Source organism: Pseudophryne corroboree, chromosome 6 (assembly GCF_028390025.1).
Source record: "Pseudophryne corroboree isolate aPseCor3 chromosome 6, aPseCor3.hap2, whole genome shotgun sequence".
Lineage (NCBI taxonomy): Eukaryota > Metazoa > Chordata > Amphibia > Anura > Myobatrachidae > Pseudophryne > Pseudophryne corroboree.
Window position 1 is genome coordinate 714,220,389 of NC_086449.1, and position 23,649 is coordinate 714,244,037.

The window sequence follows — 23,649 nt, forward strand, 5'->3', positions numbered from 1 at the left end:
CCAGCAAGAACAAATGTACATCTAGTAATTAGTGCAAAACACGCACACTAGCGGTACATTGGTGTATTCACCTATTAAGAATAAAGATGTGTTTTCAATTTAGTTCGCCACCCTTCACTCGCGTTTCCCACAGAGGAACAAGGGTGCATATACTCTGGACTACAGTCGCAGAGGGTCAGGATTTGTAGTTAAAATTAGCGACAAAGGTTCTAAAACACGACAGTTTGCGGTCGATAAATGTCCTAGAACTCTGTGCATTTTACAATGCAATACATGATTCGCTTTCAGTCTGACCAGGGATATACTCTGGTTTCTCTTCAGAACGAATAAATCTTTCGCCTTTTACTAAAGATTTCCGTGGAGGGGAACAACCGTGAGTTTCATGTAAATTTTTGATGCCTGCCTCACGCTGGCCTTAAGCAGTCAAACAAGGCAACGGCAGTTGCATACAAGTGAGAACCAAGAAGCCGCATGGCAATGCGGCATGAGAACCAAGAAGCCGCATGGCAATGCGGCATGTGACTCAAATCCTCAATGGCTCAGAACACCATTATGTGAAAATGTCAAGAGATCATTCCGTGAGTGGACATCTGTTAGACAGAGGATCTCACCCGTCAGGATTTGGATCTTGAAAACTGGACATTAAATCCACAGGTGTGTCATATGTGAGTCCACAGAAGGGGGTTACCCTCAAGTATACAGGATGGCATCTCGCCACAATTAGAAAAGATCAGTATGTGTACAAAACAGATCACAAGGGCAGTGGCGGTGGAGTCTCTCACATTCGTGTGGTCATTCAGCATCGGGTATCTGGCTCTACCATTTTCCACTGCTCTCTCTCCGTTGCCAAAACGGATCATAAGACAGTTCGTCACAACATACTGGTGGTATCTCATGGGTTTCGGAGAAGTTTGCTTCTCGAATTTTAAAGGAATACTGGCACACGATCTTGGCCCGCTCATAATACGTCCAACCTGTTACATCAGGGAACGTTCGTTTACCCATAGTTACCTAGGTACCTATTATCTATGTACCGCAGCTGCGGCTGACAGGGTGAGGGTTCAGACCGCCCTCTTAAGAAATAGAGCATTACAGTATCGGTTATACTAACCATGTTACGAGCTAGTAAGTCGCTTAAGGCAGCTCATTATTACGAAATAGAGCATTACAGTATCGGTTATACCAACCATGTTACGAGCTAGTAAGCCGCTTAAGGCAGCTCATTATTACAAAATTTCGTGTGCTTACATAGGTTGTAAACCTTGGAAGTTTCCAACATCATCCTTCAAGTTACCCGTATTCTGTTAACCGGGGTGGCATGGAAAACTGCGTTGATCTGCACTAAGAGTGCAGGTATCTGTGTGGTAAACTTATTTTCAAAGACGTTTGCCTCTATTTGCGTCTGTACACATCTTTCTACAAGGTGTCATCAAGGTTCAGACTCTATTTATCCCACCTACAGCGCCAGGCGACTTGAGGTTGGGTTCAGTTTTCTTACAGTTTTCATATTTTGAACCCTTTCAACAAATGGGAATTAAGTTTCTCACTTTGGAAAACAATTTTCTTATAGTCTTGGCTTCGGCAAGGGTTTTGTTTTCATATTTGGGTGCCTTGTATTCCAAGCCACCGTATTTGAGTTTTCTCATGACAAAGCAGATCTTCGGACGAATCACGCTTTCGTATTCTTCACATCAATATACCAATAGGGGTTCCTGTGTGGACAGCACATTTTAGAATTCTGAATGTGGTACACGCATTACGCGTTTATATGCCGAACGTCAACAGTACGTGATATGAATACGTTGTTTGTTCTCTAGGATACTGCCAACTGGGGTTAACCAGTTTCTCAGCAGACATTATCCAGTTGGGTAATAATAATGACTACAAGTCAGGTTTACCTTAAGGCTAAGTTACAATCGCCTACGTCAGTAATAGCTCATCCCACAGGTTCTGTGGGAATGTCAGACCCAGTGGGTCGTGGAGTGTCTAAAACGCGGCTATATAGCCTTCATGTGCACCATGTTTGTGCACGTTTACACGTTATAAATGGTGGCGCCATCAGCATCTAGCTTTGGCCTGCCTACTGTTACAAGTATCAAACAGCTCTCCCGCCCACGAGGGAAGCTTTGGTACGTCCCAAGAGTACTCCAGTGACCCCTAGTGGATGATAAAGAAAATAGGATTTTGGTACTTACCAGGTAAATCCTTTTCTTTGAATCCATAGGGGGCACTGGACGCCCACCCAGAGCAGTTTTACCTGGGTTATTTTAAGCTCAAGGGAGCTTAGGGTAACAAGTTTTACTTGATTGATATTAAGCTCAGAGGAGCTTATGGTAACACATTTTCACCGATTGGTTCAAATTATAAAGTTCTATCGGTTATGGTGTCAACGGTTTAGTTGACAGTAAGGTTATGGGTCAACATTGTTGTTGTCCGTTATGTTATAGGTATTCTCCATTGTCAACCTCTCTATATCGTTCCTGTTCGCTCAGTAAAAAACACTGAGGTCGTACACTGAGGTACTCGGGGATATGGAGGGGGGGGAGAGTCCTAAATTTGAATATTCAGTGCCTTTGTTCGGCTACGCCCGTCCATATCCCAAGAGTACTCCAGTGCCCCCTATGGATTCAAAGAAAAGGATTTACCTGGTAAGTACCAAAATCCTATTTTTTCCAGGTTCCAGCTCCTGTCTCCAGCATCCACTAAGAGACCTGCACCTGCCTACCATCCTGCGGTGCAGCCTGACTCTGCAGTCCTCTGTGGCTGATCCAGCTTCCAGCTATTAACCCATCTGCTTCCAGCAGCCTGCTTCCAGCAGATTCAAGTATCCTTAAAGTGCCGGTGTTGTTCCAGCGGATTCCTACTTATCAGCAGTATCCACTAACCACCGGTAACCATCCTTCAACTCCTCTGTTTCCACGCTCCCTAGCATCTTACAGTTTCCACTCCGTGTATCATCACCTGGCTGCTTCCATCCAGCATTCACTCAGTGACTTTATCACCTGGCTGATCCCATTCAGCATCCACTCCGTGTCTTACCACCTGGCTGGTTCTATCCAGCAAACACAACAGCTGATTCAAGTTACCAGCTTCATCTATTCCATCTACTGGCATGTTCCTTGGTTATCTGCACTACTACAGCCAGGCCTGGTAAGGTTTTTCCATCAAGGACTTTAACAGCTGTTCTTAACCTACCAGTGCTCTGTTACACCTTCCATGGTCAAAGTGTTCCAGGAATATTATTTATTGCCACTGTCAATATTTGCTGTCTGTTGTTACATGGAGTTTGTCAATAAACTTTTAATTTACTTTTACCTGGTTGTCATGGTCACACCTTCGGGTTTCCTTTTAACACTTACATGTCCAGGGGTCTGATTAAACCTCCCCGGTTTAAGTTCCTCTCAGCCCCTACAACTGAGGCTTCCTCCTGTCAGCTAAAACCCTCAGTTGTGACAAGCGCTAGGTGCTAGTTATCTGAGGCTAGAAGCTAGTTAGATGAGTACTGGATGCTAATAATATGAGTGTTGGATGTTACAATAATATGAGTGCTGGATGCTAGTTATCTGAGTGCTGGATGCTAGTTATCTGAGTGCTAGATGCTTGTTAGATGAGCGGTAGATGCTAGTCAGATGAGCGGTAGATGCTAGTTAGATGAGCGGTAGATGCTAGTTAGATGAGCGCTAGATGCTAGTTAGATGAGTGCTAGATGCTAGTTAGATGAGTGCTAGATGCTAGTTATCTGAGTGCTGGATGCTAATTAGATGAGTGCTAGATGCTATTTATATGAGTGCTAGATGCTAGTTATACAGTATGAGTGCTAGATGCTAGTTAGATGAGTGCTAGATGCTAGTTAGATGAGTGCTAGATGCTAGTTAGATGAGTGCTAGATACTAATTAGATGAGTGCTAGATGCTAGTTAGATGAATGCTAGATGCTAATTAGATGAGTGCTATATGCTAGTTAGATGAATGCTAGATGCTAGTTAGATGAGCCCTAGATGCAGGTTATATGAGGCTAGATGCTAGTTATATGAGTACTGGATGCTAATAATATGAGTGTTGGATGTTAGTAATATGAGTGCTGGATGCTAGTTAGATGAGTGCTAGATGCTAGTTAGATGAGTGCTAGATGCTAGTTAGATGAGTGGTAAATGCTAGTTAGGTGAGTGCTAGATGCTAGTTAAATGAGTGCTAGATGCTAGTTATCTGAGTGCTAGATGCTAGTTAGATGAGTGCTAGATGCTGTTTATATGAGTGCTAGATGCTAGTTATATAGTATGAGTACTAGATGCTAGTTATATGAGTGCTAGATGCTAGTTAGATGAATGTTAGATGTTAATTAGATGAGTGCTAGATGCTAGTTATATGAGTGCTAGTTGCTAGTTAGATGAGTGCTAGATGCTAGTTAGATGAATGCTAGATGCTAATTAGATGAGTGCTAGATGCTAGTTAGATGAGTGTTAGATGCTAATTAGATGAGTGCTAGATGCTAGTTATATGAGTGCTAGATGCTAGTTAGATGAGCGCTAGGTGCTAGTTATCTGAGTGCTACATGCAAGTTATCTGAGTGCTAGATGCTAGTTAGATGAGTGCTAGAAGTTAGTTATGAGTGCTGGATGCTAGTTATCTGAGTGCTAGATGCTAGTTAGATGAATGCTGGATGCTAGTTATCTGAGTGCTAGATGCTTTTTAGATGAGTGCTAGATGCTAGTTAGGTGAGTGCTAGAAGTTAGTTATGAGTGCTGGATGCTAGTTATCTGAGCGCTAGATGCTAGTTAGATGAGCGCTGTCACGATCCAGGTATCTGGACGCCATTACTTGCCTTTCAGATGTCTCCTGAGGCTGGCTCAGCGTTCCAAGGCCGGATCTCATCTGTGTCCACATTCTGCATATCCCTCCTGTCACGCTGAGACGCTGTCACAGCGGCGCCATGTTTGAATCCTGCATGGCGTCTCCTGTCCTCTGCGGCCGGCGCCGCCATTACTGTTATATTTCCACATGGTTTCCAAACCAGCTTTCCCTCCAAGTTCTAACATGGGCGCAGCCATGTTGGATCCAATCACATGTCTCAGTTCCACCAATCCACTGCCTCTGGAAATCTGCATAATTGCCCAGCCAATGCCTGCATTGCTGCAGGTATAAGTATCCTGTGCCTGGGCCAGGAAATCGTCAGTGCTTTGTTTGTCATACCTTGTTCCAGTCTCTCTCTCCTGTGGTTGTTTTTCCAGGTTCCAGCTCCTGTCTCCAGCATCCACTAAGAGACCTGCACCTGCCTACCATCCTGCGGTGCAGCCTGACTCTGCAGTCCTCTGTGGCTGATCCAGCTTCCAGCTATTAACCCATCTGCTTCCAGCAGCCTGCTTCCAGCAGATTCAAGTATCCTTAAAGTGCCGGTGTTGTTCCAGCGGATTCCTACTTATCAGCAGTATCCACTAACCACCGGTAACCATCCTTCAACTCCTCTGTTTCCACGCTCCCTAGCATCTTACAGTTTCCACTCCGTGTATCATCACCTGGCTGCTTCCATCCAGCATTCACTCAGTGACTTTATCACCTGGCTGATCCCATTCAGCATCCACTCCGTGTCTTACCACCTGGCTGGTTCTATCCAGCAAACACAACAGCTGATTCAAGTTACCAGCTTCATCTATTCCATCTACTGGCATGTTCCTTGGTTATCTGCACTACTACAGCCAGGCCTGGTAAGGTTTTTCCATCAAGGACTTTAACAGCTGTTCTTAACCTACCAGTGCTCTGTTACACCTTCCATGGTCAAAGTGTTCCAGGAATATTATTTATTGCCACTGTCAATATTTGCTGTCTGTTGTTACATGGAGTTTGTCAATAAACTTTTAATTTACTTTTACCTGGTTGTCATGGTCACACCTTCGGGTTTCCTTTTAACACTTACATGTCCAGGGGTCTGATTAAACCTCCCCGGTTTAAGTTCCTCTCAGCCCCTACAACTGAGGCTTCCTCCTGTCAGCTAAAACCCTCAGTTGTGACAAGCGCTAGATGCTAGTTATCTGAGGCTAGATGCTAGTTAGATGAGTACTGGATGCTAATAATATGAGTGTTGGATGTTACAATAATATGAGTGCTGGATGCTAGTTATGAGTGCTGGATGCTAGTTATCTGAGTGCTAGATGCTTGTTAGATGAGTGCTAGATGCTTGTTAGATGAGCGGTAGATGCTAGTTAGATGAGCGGTAGATGCTAGTTAGATGAGTGCTAGATGCTAGTTAGATAAGTGCTAGATGCTAGTTATCTGAGTGCTGGATGCTAATTAGATGAGTGCTAGATGCTATTTATATGAGTGGTAGATGCTAGTTATATAGTATGAGTGCTAGATGCTAGTTAGATGAGTGCTAGATGCTAATTAGATGAGTGCTAGATGCTAGTTAGATGAATGCTAGATGCTAATTAGATGAGTGCTATATGCTAGTTAGATGAATGCTAGATGCTAGTTATATGAGGCTAGATGCTAGTTATATGAGTACTGGATGTTAGTAATATGAGTGTTGGATGTTAGTAATATGAGTGCTGGATGCTAGTTAGATGAGTGCTAGATGCTAGTTAGATGAGTGGTAAATGCTAGTTAGATGAGTGCTAGATGCTAGTTATCTGAGTGCTAGATGCTAGTTATCTGAGTGCTAGATGCTAGTTAGATGAGTGCTAGATGCTGTTTATATGAGTGCTAGATGCTAGTTAGATGAGTGCTAGATGCTAATTAGATGAGTGCTAGATGCTAGTTAGATGAATGTTAGATGCCAATTAGATGAGTGCTAGATGCTAGTTATATGAGTGCTAGATGCTAGTTAGATGAGTGCTAGATGCTAATTAGATGAGTGCTAGATGCTAGTTATATGAGTGCTAGATGCTAGTTAGATGAGTGCTAGATGCTAATTAGATGAGTGCTAGATGCTAGTTAGATGAATGTTAGATGCTAATTAGATGAGTGCTAGATGCTAGTTAGATGAATGCTAGATGCTAGTTAGATGAGTGGTATATGCTAGCTAGAAGAGTGCTTAATGCTAGTTATATGAGTGCTAGATGCTAGTTAGGTGAGTGCTGGATGCTAGTTAGATGTTCGCTAGATGCTAGTTAGATAAATGCTAAATGCTAGTTAGATGAGTGGTAGATGCTAGTTAGATGAGTGCTAGATGCTAGCACTGAGTGCTAGATGCTAGTTAGGTGAGTGCTGGATGCTAGTTAGATGAGCGCTAGATGCTAGTTAGATGAGCGCTAGATGCTAGTTATATGAGTGCTAGATGCTAGTTAGATGAGCGCTAGGTGCTAGTTATCTGAGTGCTACATGCAAGTTATCTGAGTGCTAGATGCTAGTTAGATGAGTGCTAGATGCTGTTTATATGAGTGCTAGATGCTAGTTATATAGTATGAGTGCTAGATGCTAGTTAGATGAGTGCTAGATGCTAGTTAGATGAGTGCTAGATGCGAATTAGATGAGTGCTAGATGCTAGTTAGATGAATGTTAGATGCTAATTAGATGAGTGCTAGATGCTAGTTATATGAGTGCTAGATGCTAGTTAGATGAGTGCTAGATGCTAATTAGATGAGTGCTAGATGCTAGTTAGATGAATGTTAGATGCTAATTAGATGAGTGCTAGATGCTAGTTAGATGAATGCTAGATGCTAGTTAGATGAGTGGTATATGCTAGCTAGAAGAGTGCTTAATGCTAGTTATATGAGTGCTTAATGCTAGTTATATGAGTGCTAGATGCTAGTTAGGTGAGCGCTAGATGCTAGTTAGATGAGTGGTAGATGCTAGTTAGATGAGTGGTAGAAGCTAGTTAGATGAGTGCTAGATGCTAGTTAGATGAGTGCTAGATGCTAGTTAGGTGAGTGCTGGATGCTAGTTAGATGAGCGCTAGATGCTAGTTAGGTGAGTGCTGGATGTTAGTTAGATGAGCGCTAGATGCTAGTTAGATGAGCGCTAGATGCTAGTTATATGAGTGCTAGAGGCTAGTTAGATGAGCGCTAGGTGCTAGTTATCTGAGTGCTACATGCAAGTTATCTGAGTGCTAGATGCTAGTTAGATGAGTGCTAGAAGTTAGTTATGAGTGCTAGATGCTAGTTATCTGAGTGCTAGATGCTAGTTAGATGAATGCTGGATGCTAGTTATATGAGTGATGGATGTTAGTTAGATGAACGCTAGATGCTAGTTAGATGAGCGCTAGATGCTAGTTATATGAGTGCTAGATGCTAGTTAGATGAGCGCTAGGTGCTAGTTATCTGAGTGCTACATGCAAGTTATCTGAGTGCTAGATGCTAGTTAGATGAGTGCTAGAAGTTATTTATGAGTGCTGGATGCTAGTTAGATGAGTGTTAGATGCTAATTAGATGAGTGCTAGATGCTAGTTAGATGAATGCTAGATGCTAATTAGATGAGTGCTAGATGCTAGTTAGATGAGTGTTAGATGCTAATTAGATGAGTGCTAGATGCTAGTTAGATGAATGCTAGATGCTAATTAGATGAGCGCTAGATGCTAGTTAGATGAGTGCTAGATGCTGTTTATATGAGTGCTAGATGCTAGTTATATAGTATGAGTACTAGATGCTAGTTATATGAGTGCTAGATGCTAGTTAGATGAATGTTAGATGTTAATTAGATGAGTGCTAGATGCTAGTTAGATGAGTGCTAGATGCTGTTTATATGAGTGCTAGATGCTAGTTATATAGTATGAGTACTAGATGCTAGTTATATGAGTGCTAGATGCTAGTTAGATGAATGTTAGATGTTAATTAGATGAGTGCTAGATGCTAGTTATATGAGTGCTAGATGCTAGTTAGATGAGTGCTAGATGCTAATTAGATGAGTGCTAGATGCTAGTTAGATGAATGTTAGATGCTAATTAGATGAGTGCTAGATGCTAGTTAGATGAATGCTAGATGCTAGTTAGATGAATGCTAGATGCTAGTTAGATGAGTGGTATATGCTAGCTAGAAGAGTGCTTAATGCTAGTTATATGAGTGCTAGATGCTAGTTAGGTGAGTGCTGGATGCTAGTTAGATGAGCGCTAGATGCTAGTTAGATGAGCGCTAAATGCTAGTTAGATGAGTGGTAGATGCTAGTTAGATGAGTGCTAGATGCTAGTTAGGTGAGTGCTGGATGCTAGTTAGATGAGCGCTAGATGCTAGTTAGATGAGCGCTAAATGCTAGTTAGATGAGTGGTAGAAGCTAGTTAGATGAGTGCTAGATGCTAGTTATCTGAGTGCTACATGCTAGTTAGGTGAGTGCTGGATGCTAGTTAGATGAGCGCTAGATGCTAGTTAGGTGAGTGCTGGATGTTAGTTAGATGAGCGCTAGATGCTAGTTAGATGAGCGCTAGATGCTAGTTATATGAGTGCTAGATGCTAGTTAGATGAGCGCTAGGTGCTAGTTATCTGAGTGCTACATGCAAGTTATCTGAGTGCTAGATGCTAGTTAGATGAGTGCTAGAAGTTAGTTATGAGAACTGGATGCTAGTTATCTGAGTGCTAGATGCTAGTTAGATGAATGCTGGATACTAGTTATATGAGTGCTGGATGTTAGTTAGATGAACGCTAGATGCTAGTTAGATGAGCGCTAGATACTAGTTATATGAGTGCTAGATGCTAGTTAGATGAGCTCTAGGTGCTAGTTATCTGAGTGCTACATGCAAGTTATCTGAGTGCTAGATGCTAGTTAGATGAGTGCTAGAAGTTAGTTATGAGTGCTGGATGCTATTTAGATGAGTGTTAGATGCTAATTAGATGAGTGCTAGATGCTAGTTAGATGAATGCTAGATGCTAATTAGATGAGTGCTAGATGCTAGTTAGATGAGTGTTAGATGCTAATTAGATGAGTGCTAGATGCTAGTTAGATGAATGCTAGATGCTAATTAGATGAGCGCTAGATGCTAGTTAGATGAGCGCTAGATGCTAGTTATATGAGTGCTAGATGCTAGTTAGATGAGCGCTAGGTGCTAGTTATCTGAGTGCTACATGCAAGTTATCTGAGTGCTAGATGCTAGTTAGATGAGTGCTAGAAGTTAGTTATGAATGCTGGATGCTAGTTATCTGAGTGCTAGATGCTTTTTAGATGAGTGCTAGATGCTAGTTAGGTGAGTGCTAGAAGTTAGTTATGAGTGCTGGATGCTAGTTATCTGAGCGCTAGATGCTAGTTAGATGAGCACTGTCACGATCCAGGTATCTGGACGCCATTACTTGCCTTTCAGATGTCTCCTGAGGCTGGCTCAGCGTTCCAAGGCCGGATCTCATCTGTGTCCACATTCTGCATATCCCTCCTGACACGCTGAGACGCTGTCACAGCGGCGCCATGTTTGAATCCTGCATGGCGTCTCCTGTCCTCTGCGGCCGGCGCCGCCATTACTGTTATATTTCCACATGGTTTCCAAACCAGCTTTCCCTCCAAGTTCTAACATAGGCGCAGCCATGTTGGATCCAATCACATGTCTCAGTTCCACCAATCCACTGCCTCTGGAAATCTGCATAATTGCCCAGCCAATGCCTGCATTGCTGCAGGTATAAGTATCCTGTGCCTGGGCCAGGAAATCGTCAGTGCTTTGTTTGTCATACCTTGTTCCAGTCTCTCTCTCCTGTGGTTGTTTTTCCAGGTTCCAGCTCCTGTCTCCAGCATCCACTAAGAGACCCGCACCTGCCTACCATCCTGCGGTGCAGCCTGACTCTGCAGTCCTCCATGGCTGATCCAGCTTCCAGCTTCCAGCTATTAACCCATCTGCTTCCAGCAGCCTGCTTCCAGCAGATTCAAGTATCCTTAAAGTGCCAGTGTTGTTCCAGCGGATTCCTACTTATCAGCAGTATCCACTAACCACCGGTAACCATCCTTCAACTCCTCTGTTTCCACGCTCCCTAGCATCTTACAGTTTCCACTCCGTGTATCATCACCTGGCTGGTTCCATCCAGCATTCACTCAGTGACTTTATCACCTGGCTGATCCCATTCAGCATCCATTCCGTGTCTTACCACCTGGCTGGTTCTATCCAGCAAACACAACAGCTGATTCAAGTTACCAGCTTCATCTATTCCATCTACTGGCATGTTCCTTGGTTATCTGCACTACTACAGCCAGGCCTGGTAAGGTTTTTCCATCAAGGACTTTAACAGCTGTTCTTAACCTACCAGTGCTCTGTTACACCTTCCATGGTCAAAGTGTTCCAGGAATATTATTTATTGCCACTGTCAACATTTGCTGTCTGTTGTTACACGGAGTTTGTCAATAAACTTTTAATTTACTTTTACCTGGTTGTCATGGTCACACCTTCGGGTTTCCTTTTAACACTTACATGTCCAGGGGTCTGATTAAACCTCCCCGGTTTAAGTTCCTCTCAGCCCCTACAACTGAGGCTTCCTCCTGTCAGCTAAAACCCTCAGTTGTGACAAGCGCTAGATGCTAGTTATCTGAGGCTAGAAGCTAGTTAGATGAGTACTGGATGCTAATAATATGAGTGTTGGATGTTACAATAATATGAGTGCTGGATGCTAGTTATCTGAGTGCTGGATGCTAGTTATCTGAGTGCTAGATGCTTGTTAGATGAGCGGTAGATGCAAGTCAGATGAGCGGTAGATGCTAGTTAGATGAGCGGTAGATGCTAGTTAGATGAGCGGTAGATGCTAGTTAGATGAGCGCTAGATGCTAGTTAGATGAGTGCTAGATGCTAGTTAGATGAGTGCTAGATGCTAGTTATCTGAGTGCTGGATGCTAATTAGATGAGTGCTAGATGCTATTTATATGAGTGCTAGATGCTAGTTATACAGTAGGAGTGCTAGATGCTAGTTAGATGAGTGCTAGATGCTAGTTAGATGAGTGCTAGATGCTAGTTAGATGAGTGCTAGATGCTAATTAGATGAGTGCTAGATGCTAGTTAGATGAATGCTAGATGCTAATTAGATGAGTGCTATATGCTAGTTAGATGAATGCTAGATAGATGAGCCCTAGATGCAGGTTATATGAGGCTAGATGCTAGTTATATGAGTACTGGATGCTAATAATATGAGTGTTGGATGTTAGTAATATGAGTGCTGGATGCTAGTTAGATGAGTGCTAGATGCTAGTTAGATGAGTGCTAGATGCTAGTTAGATGAGTGGTAAATGCTAGTTAGGTGAGTGCTAGATGCTAGTTAAATGAGTGCTAGATGCTAGTTATCTGAGTGCTAGATGCTAGTTAGATGAGTGCTAGATGCTGTTTATATGAGTGCTAGATGCTAGTTATATAGTATGAGTACTAGATGCTAGTTATATGAGTGCTAGATGCTAGTTAGATGAATGTTAGATGTTAATTAGATGAGTGCTAGATGCTAGTTATATGAGTGCTAGATGCTAGTTAGATGAGTGCTAGATGCTAATTAGATGAGTGCTAGATGCTAGTTAGATGAATGTTAGATGCTAATTCGATGAGTGCTAGATGCTAGTTAGATGAATGCTAGATGCTAGTTAGATGAGTGGTATATGCTAGCTAGAAGAGTGCTTAATGCTAGTTAGATGAGCGCTAAATGCTAGTTAGATGAGTGGTAGATGCTAGTTAGATGAGTGCTAGATGCTAGCACTGAGTGCTAGATGCTAGTTAGGTGAGTGCTGGATGCTAGTTAGATGAGCGCTAGATGCTAGTTAGATGAGCGCTAAATGCTAGTTAGATGAGTGGTAGAAGCTAGTTAGATGAGTGCTAGATGCTAGTTAGATGAGTGCTAGATGCTAGTTAGGTGAGTGCTGGATGATAGTTAGATGAGCGCTAGATGCTAGTTAGGTGAGTGCAGGATGTTAGTAAGATGAGCGCTAGATGCTAGTTAGATGAGCGCTAGATGCTAGTTATATGAGTGCTAGATGCCTGTTAGATGAGCGCTAGGTGCTAGTTATCTGAGTGCTACATGCAAGTTAGATGAGTGCTAGAAGTTAGTTATGAGAGCTGGATGCTAGTCATCTGAGTGCTAGATGCTAGTTAGATGAATGCTGGATGCTAGTTATATGAGTGCTGGATGTTAGTTAGATGAACGCTAGATGCTAGTTAGATGAGCGCTAGATACTAGTTATATGAGTGCTAGATGCTAGTTAGATGAGCGCTAGGTGCTAGTTATCTGAGTGCTACATGCAAGTTATCTGAGTGCTAGATGCTAGTTAGATGAGTGCTAGAAGTTAGTTATGAGTGCTGGATGCTATTTAGATGAGTGTTAGATGCTAGTTAGATGAATGCTAGATGCTAATTAGATGAGTGCTAGATGCTAGTTAGATGAGTGTTAGATGCTAATTAAATGAGTGCTAGATGCTAGTTAGATGAATGCTAGATGCTAATTAGATGAGCGCTAGATGCTAGTTAGATGAGCGCTAGATGCTAGTTATATGAGTGTTAGATGCTAGTTAGATGAGCGCTAGGTGCTAGTTATCTGAGTGCTACATGCAAGTTATCTGAGTGCTAGATGCTAGTTAGATGAGTGCTAGAAGTTAGTTATGAGTGCTGGATGCTAGTTATCTGAGTGCTAGATGCTAGTTAGATGAATGCTGGATGCTAGTTATATGAGTGCTGGATGTTAGTTAGATGAGCGCTAGATGCTAGTTAGATGAGCGCTAGATGCTAGTTATATGAGTGCTAGATGCTAGTTAGATGAGCGCTAGGTACTAGTTAGATGAGTGCTAGATGCTAGTTAGATGAGTGCTAGATGCTAGTTAGGTGAGTGCTGGATGCTAGTTAGATGAGCGCTAGATGCTTGTTAGGTGAGTGCTGGATGTTAGTTAGATGAGCGCTAGATGCTAGTTAGATGAGCGCTAGATGCTAGTTATATGAGTGCTAGATGCTAGCTAGATGAGCGCTAGGTGCTAGTTATCTGAGTGCTACATGCAAGTTATCTGAGTGCTAGATGCTAGTTAGATGAGTGCTAGATGCTGTTTATATGAGTGCTAGATGCTAGTTATATAGTATGAGTGCTAGATGCTAGTTAGATGAGTGCTAGATGCTAGTTAGATGAGTGCTAGATGCTAATTAGATGAGTGCTAGATGCTAGTTAGATGAATGTTAGATGCTAATTAGATGAGTGCTAGATGCTAGTTAGATGAGTGCTAGATGCTAATTAGATGAGTGCTAGATGCTAGTTAGATGAATGCTAGATGCTAGTTAGATGAGTGGTATATGCTAGCTAGAAGAGTGCTTAATGCTAGTTATATGAGTGCTTAATGCTAGTTATATGAGTGCTAGATGCTAGTTAGGTGAGCGCTAGATGCTAGTTAGATGAGTGGTAGATGCTAGTTAGATGAGTGCTAGATGCTAGTTAGATGAGTGCTAGATGCTAGTTAGGTGAGTGCTGGATGCTAGTTAGATGAGCGCTAGATGCTAGTTAGGTTAGTGCTGGATGTTAGTTGAGCGCTAGATGCTAGTTAGATGAGCGCTAGATGCTAGTTATATGAGTGCTAGATGTTAGTTATGAGTGCTGGATGCTAGTTATCTGAGTGCTAAATGCTAGTTAGATGAGTGCTAGAAGTTAGTTATGAGTGCTGGATGCTAGTTATCTGAGTGCTAGATGCTAGTTAGATGAATGCTGGATGCTAGTTATATGAGTGCTGGATGTTAGTTAGATGAGCGCTAGATGCTAGTTAGATGAGCGCTAGATGCTAGTTATATGAGTGCTAGATGCTAGTTAGATGAGCGCTAGGTACTAGTTAGATGAGTGGTAGATGCTAGTTAGATGAGTGCTAGATGCTAGTTAGATGAGTGCTAGATGCTAGTTAGGTGAGTGCTAGATGCTAATTAGATGAGTGCTAGATGCTAGTTAGATGAATGCTAGATGCTAGTTAGATGAGTGGTATATGCTAGCTAGAAGAGTGCTTAATGCTAGTTAGATGAGTGCTTAATGCTAGTTATATGAGTGCTAGATGCTAGTTAGGTGAGCGCTAGATGCTAGTTAGATGAGTGGTAGATGCTAGTTAGATGAGTGCTAGATGCTAGTTAGATGAGTGCTAGATGCTAGTTAGGTGAGTGCTGGATGCTAGTTAGATGAGCGCTAGATGCTAGTTAGGTGAGTGCTGGATGTTAGTTAGATGAGCGCTAGATGCTAGTTAGATGAGCACTAGATGCTAGTTAGATGAGCGCTAGGTGCTAGTTATCTGAGTGCTACATGCAAGTTATCTGAGTGCTAGATGCTAGTTAGATGAGTGCTAGAAGTTAGTTATGAGTGCTTGACGCTAGTTATCTGAGTGCTAGATGCTAGTTAGATGAATGCTGGATGCTAGTTATATGAGTGATGGATGTTAGTTAGATGAACGCTAGATGCTAGTTAGATGAGCGCTAAATGCTAGTTAGATGAGTGCTAGATGCTAGTTAGATGAGCTCTAGATGCTAGTTATATGAGTGCTAGATGCTAGTTAGATGAGCGCTAGGTGCTAGTTATCTGAGTGCTACATGCAAGTTATCTGAGTGCTAGATGCTAGTTAGATGAGTGCTAGAAGTTAGTTATGAGTGCTGGATGCTAGTTAGATGAGTGTTAGATGCTAATTAGATGAGTGCTAGATGCTAGTTAGATGAATGCTAGATGCTAATTAGATGAGTGCTAGATGCTAGTTAGATGAGTGTTAGATGCTAATTAGATGAGTGCTAGATGCTAGTTAGATGAATGCTAGATGCTAATTAGATGAGCGCTAGATGCTAGTTAGATGAGCGCTAGATGCTAGTTATATGAGTGCTAGATGCTAGTTAGATGAGCGCTAGGTGCTAGTTATCTGAGTGCTACATGCAAGTTATCTGAGTGCTAGATGCTAGTTAGATGAGTGCTAGAAGTTAGTTATGAGTGCTGAATGCTAGTTATCTGAGTGCTAGATGCTAGTTAGATGAATGCTGGATGCTAGTTATATGAGTGCTGGTTGTTAGTTAGATGAGCGCTAGATGCTAGTTAGATGAGCGCTAGATGCTAGTTATATGAGTTCTAGATGCTAGTTAGATGAGCGCTAGGTGCTAATTATCTGAGTGCTACATGCAAGTAATCTGAGTGCTAGATGCTAGTTAGATGAGTGCTAGAAGTTAGTTATGAGTGCTGGATGCTAGTTAGATGAGTGTTAGATGCTAATTAGATGAGTGCTAGATGCTAGTTAGATGAATGCTAGATGCTAATTAGATGAGCGCTAGATGCTAGTTAGATGAGTGCTAGAAGTTAGTTATGAGTGCTGGATGCTAGTTAGATGAGTGTTAGATGCTAATTAGATGAGTGCTAGATGCTAGTTAGATGAATGCTAGATGCTAATTAGATGAATGCTAGATGCTAGTTAGATGAGTGGTATATGCTAGCTAGAAGAGTGCTTAATGCTAGTTATATGAGTGCTTAATGCTAGTTATATGAGTGCTAGATGCTAGTTAGGTGAGCGCTAGATGCTAGTTAGATGAGTGCTACATGCAAGTAATCTGAGTGCTAGATGCTAGTTAGATGAGTGCTAGAAGTTAGTTATGAGTGCTGGATGCTAGTTAGATGAGTGTTAGATGCTAATTAGATGAGTGCTAGATGCTAGTTAGATGAATGCTAGATGCTAATTAGATGAGCGCTAGTTGCTAGTTAGATGAGTGCTAGAAGTTAGTTATGAGTGCTGGATGCTAGTTAGATGAGTGTTAGATGCTAATTAGATGAGTGCTAGATGCTAGTTAGATGAGTGTTAGATGCTAATTAGATGAGTGCTAGATGCTAGTTAGATGAATGCTAGATGCTAATTAGATGAGCGCTAGATGCTAGTTAGATGAGCGCTAGATGCTAGTTATATGAGTGCTAGATGCTAGTTAGATGAGCGCTAGGTGCTAGTTATCTGAGTGCTACATGCAAGTTATCTGAGTGCTAGATGCTAGTTAGATGAGTGCTAGAAGTTAGTTATGAGTGCTGAATGCTAGTTATCTGAGTGCTAGATGCTAGTTAGATGAATGCTGGATGCTAGTTATATGAGTGCTGGATGTTAGTTAGATGAGCGCTAGATGCTAGTTAGATGAGCGCTAGATGCTAGTTATATGAGTTCTAGATGCTAGTTAGATGAGCGCTAGGTGCTAATTATCTGAGTGCTACATGCAAGTAATCTGAATGCTAGATGCTAGTTAGATGAGTGCTAGAAGTTAGTTATGAGTGCTGGATGCTAGTTAGATGAGTGTTAGATGCTAATTAGATGAGTGCTAGATGCTAGTTAGATGAATGCTAGATGCTAATTAGATGAGCGCTAGATGCTAGTTAGATGAGTGCTAGAAGTTAGTTATGAGTGCTGGATGCTAGTTAGATGAGTGTTAGATGCTAATTAGATGAGTGCTAGATGCTAGTTAGATGAATGCTAGATGCTAATTAGATGAATGCTAGATGCTAGTTAGATGAGTGGTATATGCTAGCTAGAAGAGTGCTTAATGCTAGTTATATGAGTGCTTAATGCTAGTTATATGAGTGCTAGATGCTAGTTAGGTGAGCGCTAGATGCTAGTTAGATGAGTGCTACATGCAAGTAATCTGAGTGCTAGATGCTAGTTAGATGAGTGCTAGAAGTTAGTTATGAGTGCTGGATGCTAGTTAGATGAGTGTTAGATGCTAATTAGATGAGTGCTAGATGCTAGTTAGATGAATGCTAGATGCTAATTAGATGAGCGCTAGATGCTAGTTAGATGAGTGCTAGAAGTTAGTTATGAGTGCTGGATGCTAGTTAGATGAGTGTTAGATGCTAATTAGATGAGTGCTAGATGCTAGTTAGATGAATGCTAGATGCTAATTAGATGAATGCTAGATGCTAGTTAGATGAGTGGTATATGCTAGCTAGAAGAGTGCTTAATGCTAGTTATATGAGTGCTTAATGCTAGTTATATGAGTGCTAGATGCTAGTTAGGTGAGCGCTAGATGCTAGATAGATGAGTGGTAGATGCTAGTTAGATGAGTGCTAGATGCTAGTTAGATGAGTGCTAGATGCTAGTTAGGTGAGTGCTGGATGCTAGTTAGATGAGCGCTAGATGCTAGTTAGGTGAGTGCTGGATGTTAGTTAGATGAGCGCTAGATGCTAGTTAGATGAGCGCTAAATGCTAGTTATATGAGTGCTAGATGCTAGTTAGATGAGCGCTAGGTGCTAGTTATCTGAGTGCTACATGCAAGTTATCTGAGTGCTAGATGCTAGTTAGATGAGTGCTATAAGTTAGTTATGAGTGCTGGATGCTAGTTATCTGAGTGCTAGATGCTAGTTAGATGAATGCTGGATGCTAGTTATATGAGTGCTGGATGTTAGTTAGATGAGCGCTAGATGCTAGTTAGATGAGCGCTAGATGCTAGTTATATGAGTGCTAGATGCCAGTTAGATGAGCGCTAGATGCTAGTTATCTGAGTGCTACATGCAAGTTATCTGAGTGCTAGATGCTAGTTAGATGAGTGCTAGAAGTTAGTTATGAGTGCTGGATGCTAGTTATCTGAGTGCTAGATGAAAGTCAGATGAATGCTGGATGCTAGTTATATGAGTGCTGGATGTTAGTTAGATGAACGCTAGATGCTAGTTAGATGAGCGCTAGATGCTAGTTATATGAGTGCTAGATGCTAGTTAGATGAGCGCTAGGTGCTAGTCATCTGAGTGCTACATGCAAGTTATCTGAGTGCTAGATGCTAGTTAGATGAGTGCTAGAAGTTAGTTATGAGTGCTGGGTGCTAGTTAGATGAGTGTTAGATGCTAATTAGATGAGTGCTAGATGCTAGTTAGATGAATGCTAGATGCTAATTAGATGAGTGCTAGATGCTAGTTATATGAGTGTTAGATGCTAATTATATGAGTGCTAGATGCTAGTTAGATGAATGCTAGATGCTAATTAGATGAGCGCTAGATGCTAGTTAGATGAGCGCTAGATGCTAGTTATATGAGTGCTAGATGCTAGTTAAATGAGCGCTAGGTGCTAGTTATCTGAGTGCTACATGCAAGTTATCTGAGTGCTAGATGCTAGTTAGATGAGTGCTAGAAGTTAGTTATGAGTGCTGGATGCTAGTTATTTGAGTGCTAGATGCTAGTTAGATGAATGCTGGATACTATTTATCTGAGTGCTAGATGCTTTTTAGATGAGTGCTAGATGCTAGTTAGATGAGCGCTAGATGCTAGTTAGATGAGCGCTAGATGCTAGTTATCTGAGGCTAGATGCTAGTTATATGAGTACTGGATGCTAATAATATGAGTGTTGGATGTTACAATAATATGAGTGCTGGATGCTAGTTATCTATGTGCTAGATGCTTGTTAGATGAGTGCTAGATGCTAGTTAGATGAGCGGTAGATGCTAGTTAGATGAATGCTAGATGCTAGTTAGATGAGTGCTGGATGATAGTTAGATGAGTGCTGGATGCTAATTAGATGAGTGCTAGATGCTATTTATATCAGTGGTAGATGCTAGTTATATAGTATGAGTGCTAGATGCTAGTTATATGAGTGCTAGATGCTAGTTAGATGAGTGTTAGATGCTAATTAGAAGAGTGCTAGATGCTAGTTAGGTGAGTGCTGGATGCTAGTCATCTGAGTGCTAGATGCTAGTTAGATGAGTGCTAGATGCTAGTTAGATGAGTGCTAGATGCTAATTAGATGAGTGCTAGATGCTAGTTAGATTAATGTTAGATGCTAATTAGATGAGTGCTAGATGCTAGTTAGATGAGTGGTATATGCTAGCTAGAAGAGTGCTTAATGCTAGTTATATGTGTGCTAGATGCTAGTTAGGTGAGTGCTGGATGCTAGTTAGATGAGCGCTAGATGCTAGTTAGATGAGCGCTAAATGCTAGTTAGATGAGTGGTAGATGCTAGCTAGAAGAGTGCTTAATGCTAGTTATATGAGTGCTAGATGCTAGTTAGATGAGCACTAGATGCCAGTTAGCTGAGAGTTAGAAGTTAGTTATGAGTGCTGGATGCTAGTTATCTGAGTGCTAGATGCTTTTTAGATGAGCGCTAGATGCTAGTTAGATGAGCGCTAGATGCTAGTTAGATGAGTGCTGGATGTTAGTTAGATGAACGCTAGATGCTAGTTAGATGAGCGCTAGATGCTAGTTATATGAGTGCTAGATGCTAGTTAGAAGAGCGCTAGCTGCTAGTTATCTGAGTGCTACATGCAAGTTATCTGAGTGCTAGATGCTAGTTAGATGAGTGCTAGAAGTTAGTTATGAGTGCTGGATGCTAGTTATCTGAGTGCTAGATGCTAGTTAGATGAATGCTGGATGCTAGTTATCTGAGTGCTAGATGCTTTTTAGATGAGTGCTAGATGCTAGTTAGATGAGCGCAAGATGCTAGTTAGATAAGCGCTAGATGCTAGTTATCTGAGGCTAGATGCTAGTTATATGAGTACTGGATGCTAATAATATGAGTGTTGGATGTTACAATAATATGAGTGCTGGATGCTAGTTATCTGAGTGCTAGATGCTTGTTAGATGAGTGCTAGATGCTAGTTAGATGAGCGGTAGATGCTAGTTATATGAGTGGTAGATGAGTGCTAGATGATAGTTAGATGAGTGCTAGATGCTAGTAATCTGAGTGCTGGATGCTAGTTAGATGAGTGCTGGATGCTAATTAGATCAGTGCTAGATGCTATTTATATGAGTGGTAGATGCTAGTTATATAGTATGAGTGCTAGATGCTAGTTATATGAGTGCTAGATGCTAGTTAGATGAGTGCTAGATGCTAATTAGATGAGTGCTAGATGCTAGTTAGATGAATGCTAGATGCTAATTAGATGAGTGCTAGATGCTAGTTAGATGAATGCTAGATGCTAGTTAGATGAGCCCTAGATGCTAGTTATATGAGGCTAGATGCTAGTTATATGAGGCTAGATGCTAGTTATATGAGTACTGGATGCTAATAATATGAGTGTTGGATGTTAGTAATATGAGTGCTGGATGCTAGTTATGAGTGCTGGATGCTAGTCATCTGAGTGCTAGATGCTAGTTAGATGAGTGCTAGATGCTAGTTAGATGAGTGGTAAATGCTAGTTAGATGAGTGCTAGATGCTAGTAAAATGAGTGCTAGATGCTAGTTATCTTAGTGCTAGATGCTTTTTAGATGAGTGTTAGATGCTAGTTAGATGAGCGCTAGATGCTAGTTAGATGAGCGCTAGATGCTAGTTATCTGAGGCTAGATGCTAGTTATATGAGTACTGGATGCTAATAATATGAGTGTTGGATGTTACAATAATATGAGTGCTGGATGCTAGTTATCTGAGTGCTAGATGCTTGTTAGATGAGTGCTAGATGCTAGTTAGATGAGCGGTAGATGCTAGTTATATGAGCGGTAGATGGTAGTTAGATGAGTGCTAGATGCTAGTTAGATGAGTGCTAGATGCTAGTAATCTGAGTGCTGGATGATAGTTAGATGAGTGCTGGATGCTAATAAGATGAGTGCTAGATGCTATTTATATGAGTGCTAGATGCTAGTTAGATGAGTGCTAGATGCTAATTAGATGAGTGCTAGATGCTAATTAGATGAATGCTAGATGCTAAGTAGATGAGTGCTAGATGCTAGTTAGATGAATGCTAGATGCTAGTTAGATGAGCCCTAGATGCTAGTTATATGAGGCTAGATGCTAGTTATATGAGTACTGAATGCTAATAATATGAGTGTTGGATGTTAGTAATATGAGTGCTGGATGCTAGTTATGAGTGCTGGATGCTAGTCATCGGAGTGCTAGATGCTAGTTAGATGAGTGCTAGATGCTAGTTAGATGAGTGGTAAATGCTAGTTAGATGAGTGCTAGATGCTAGTTAAATGAGTGCTAGATGCTAGTTAAATGAGTGCTAGATGCTAGTTATCTGAATGCTAGATGCTTTTTAGATGAGTGCTAGATGCTAGTTAGATGAGCGCAAGATGCTAGTTAGATGAGCGCTAGATGCTAGTTATCTGAGGCTAGATGCTAGTTATATGATTCCTTTATGCTAATAATATGAGTGTTGGATGTTACAATAATATGAGTGCTGGATGCTAGTTATCTGAGTGCTAGATGATTGTTAGATGAGTGCTAGATGCTAGTTAGATGAGCGGTAGATGCTAGTTATATGAGCGGTAGATGGTAGTTAGATGAGTGCTAGATGCTAGTTAGATGAGTGCTAGATGTTAGTAATCTGAGTGCTGGATGCTAGTTAGATGAGTGCTGGATGCTAATTAGATGAGTGCTAGATGCTATTTATATGAGTGGTAGATGCTAGTTATATAGTATGAGTGCTAGATGCTAGTTATATGAGTGCTAGATGCTAGTTAGATGAGTGCTAGATGCTAATTAGATGAGTGCTAGATGCTAGTTAGATGAATGCTAGATGCTAATTAGATGAGTGCTAGATGCTAGTTAGATGAATGCTAGATGCTAGTTAGATGAGCCCTAGATGCTAGTTATATGAGGCTAGAAGCTAGTTAGATGAGTACTGGATGCTAATAATATGAGTGTTGGATGTTACAATAATATGAGTGCTGGATGCTAGTTATCTGAGTGCTAGATGCTTGTTAGATGAGCGGTAGATGCAAGTCAGATGAGCGGTAGATGCTAGTTAGATGAGCGGTAGATGCTAGTTAGATGAGCGGTAGATGCTAGTTAGATGAGCGCTAGATGCTAGTTAGATGAGTGCTAGATGCTAGTTAGATGAGTGCTAGATGCTAGTTATCTGAGTGCTGGATGCTAATTAGATGAGTGCTAGATGCTATTTATATGAGTGCTAGATGCTAGTTATACAGTAGGAGTGCTAGATGCTAGTTAGATGAGTGCTAGATGCTAGTTAGATGAGTGCTAGATGCTAATTAGATGAGTGCTAGATGCTAGTTAGATGAATGCTAGATGCTAATTAGATGAGTGCTATATGCTAGTTAGATGAATGCTAGATGCTAGTTAGATGAGCCCTAGATGCAGGTTATATGAGGCTAGATGCTAGTTATATGAGTACTGGATGCTAATAATATGGGGTACATTTACTAACATTCGTAATTCCCGAAAATAGGTCAAAGTTCAATCACGAATGACATCGACAGTGTAAAACTGCAACTTTTTGAATTTATTACGATGGATTTACTAAGCTGTCGTATTCGTGTTTTTCTTTTCTTCCGATGTCGATGTCATTCGTTTTTTTTTACCTAATTTTACGGCAGTGATTAGCAAAACACTGCCTTTTTTTTTTACAATCAATCTCGGACGGATCTGTGTGATCCGTGCTGGGGTTCTTTTTTTTTTTTTTTTTTTAATTAAACAATGTAAAATCCCCAAAAAAAATGCGTGGGGTCCCCCCTCCTAAGCATAACCAGCCTCGGGCTCTTTGAGCCGATCCTGGTTGCAGAAATATGTGGAAAAAAATGACAGGGGTTCCCCCATATTTAAGCAACCAGCATCGGGCTCTGCGCCTGGTCCTGGTCCCAAAAATACGGGGGACAAAAAGAGTAGGGGTCCCCCGTATTTTTAAAACCAGCACCGGGCTCCACTAGCTGGACAGATAATGCCACAGCCGGGGGTCACTTTTATACAGCGCCCTGCGGCCGTGGCATCAAAAATCCAACTAGTCACCCCTGGCCGGGGTACCCTGGGGGAGTGGGAACCCCTTCAATCAAGGGGTCCCCCCCCCCCAGCCACCCAAGGGCCAGGGGTGAAGCCCGAGGCTGTCCCCCCCCATCCAATGGGCTGCGGATGGGAGGGCTGATAGCCTTTGTTGTAAAATAAAAGATATTGTTT

The 23,649-nt window shown here is 41.6% G+C and overlaps 1 non-coding gene across 1 annotated transcript; it reads left to right on the forward strand.

The window, feature by feature from the left end:
* The first annotated feature begins 301 nt into the window (after positions 1 to 301).
* Positions 302 to 415, forward strand: LOC134938667 (U5 spliceosomal RNA). The gene has a single exon (XR_010181181.1). It is a non-coding gene; the product is annotated as a U5 spliceosomal RNA (small nuclear RNA).
* Positions 416 to 23,649: the final 23,234 nt, after the last annotated feature.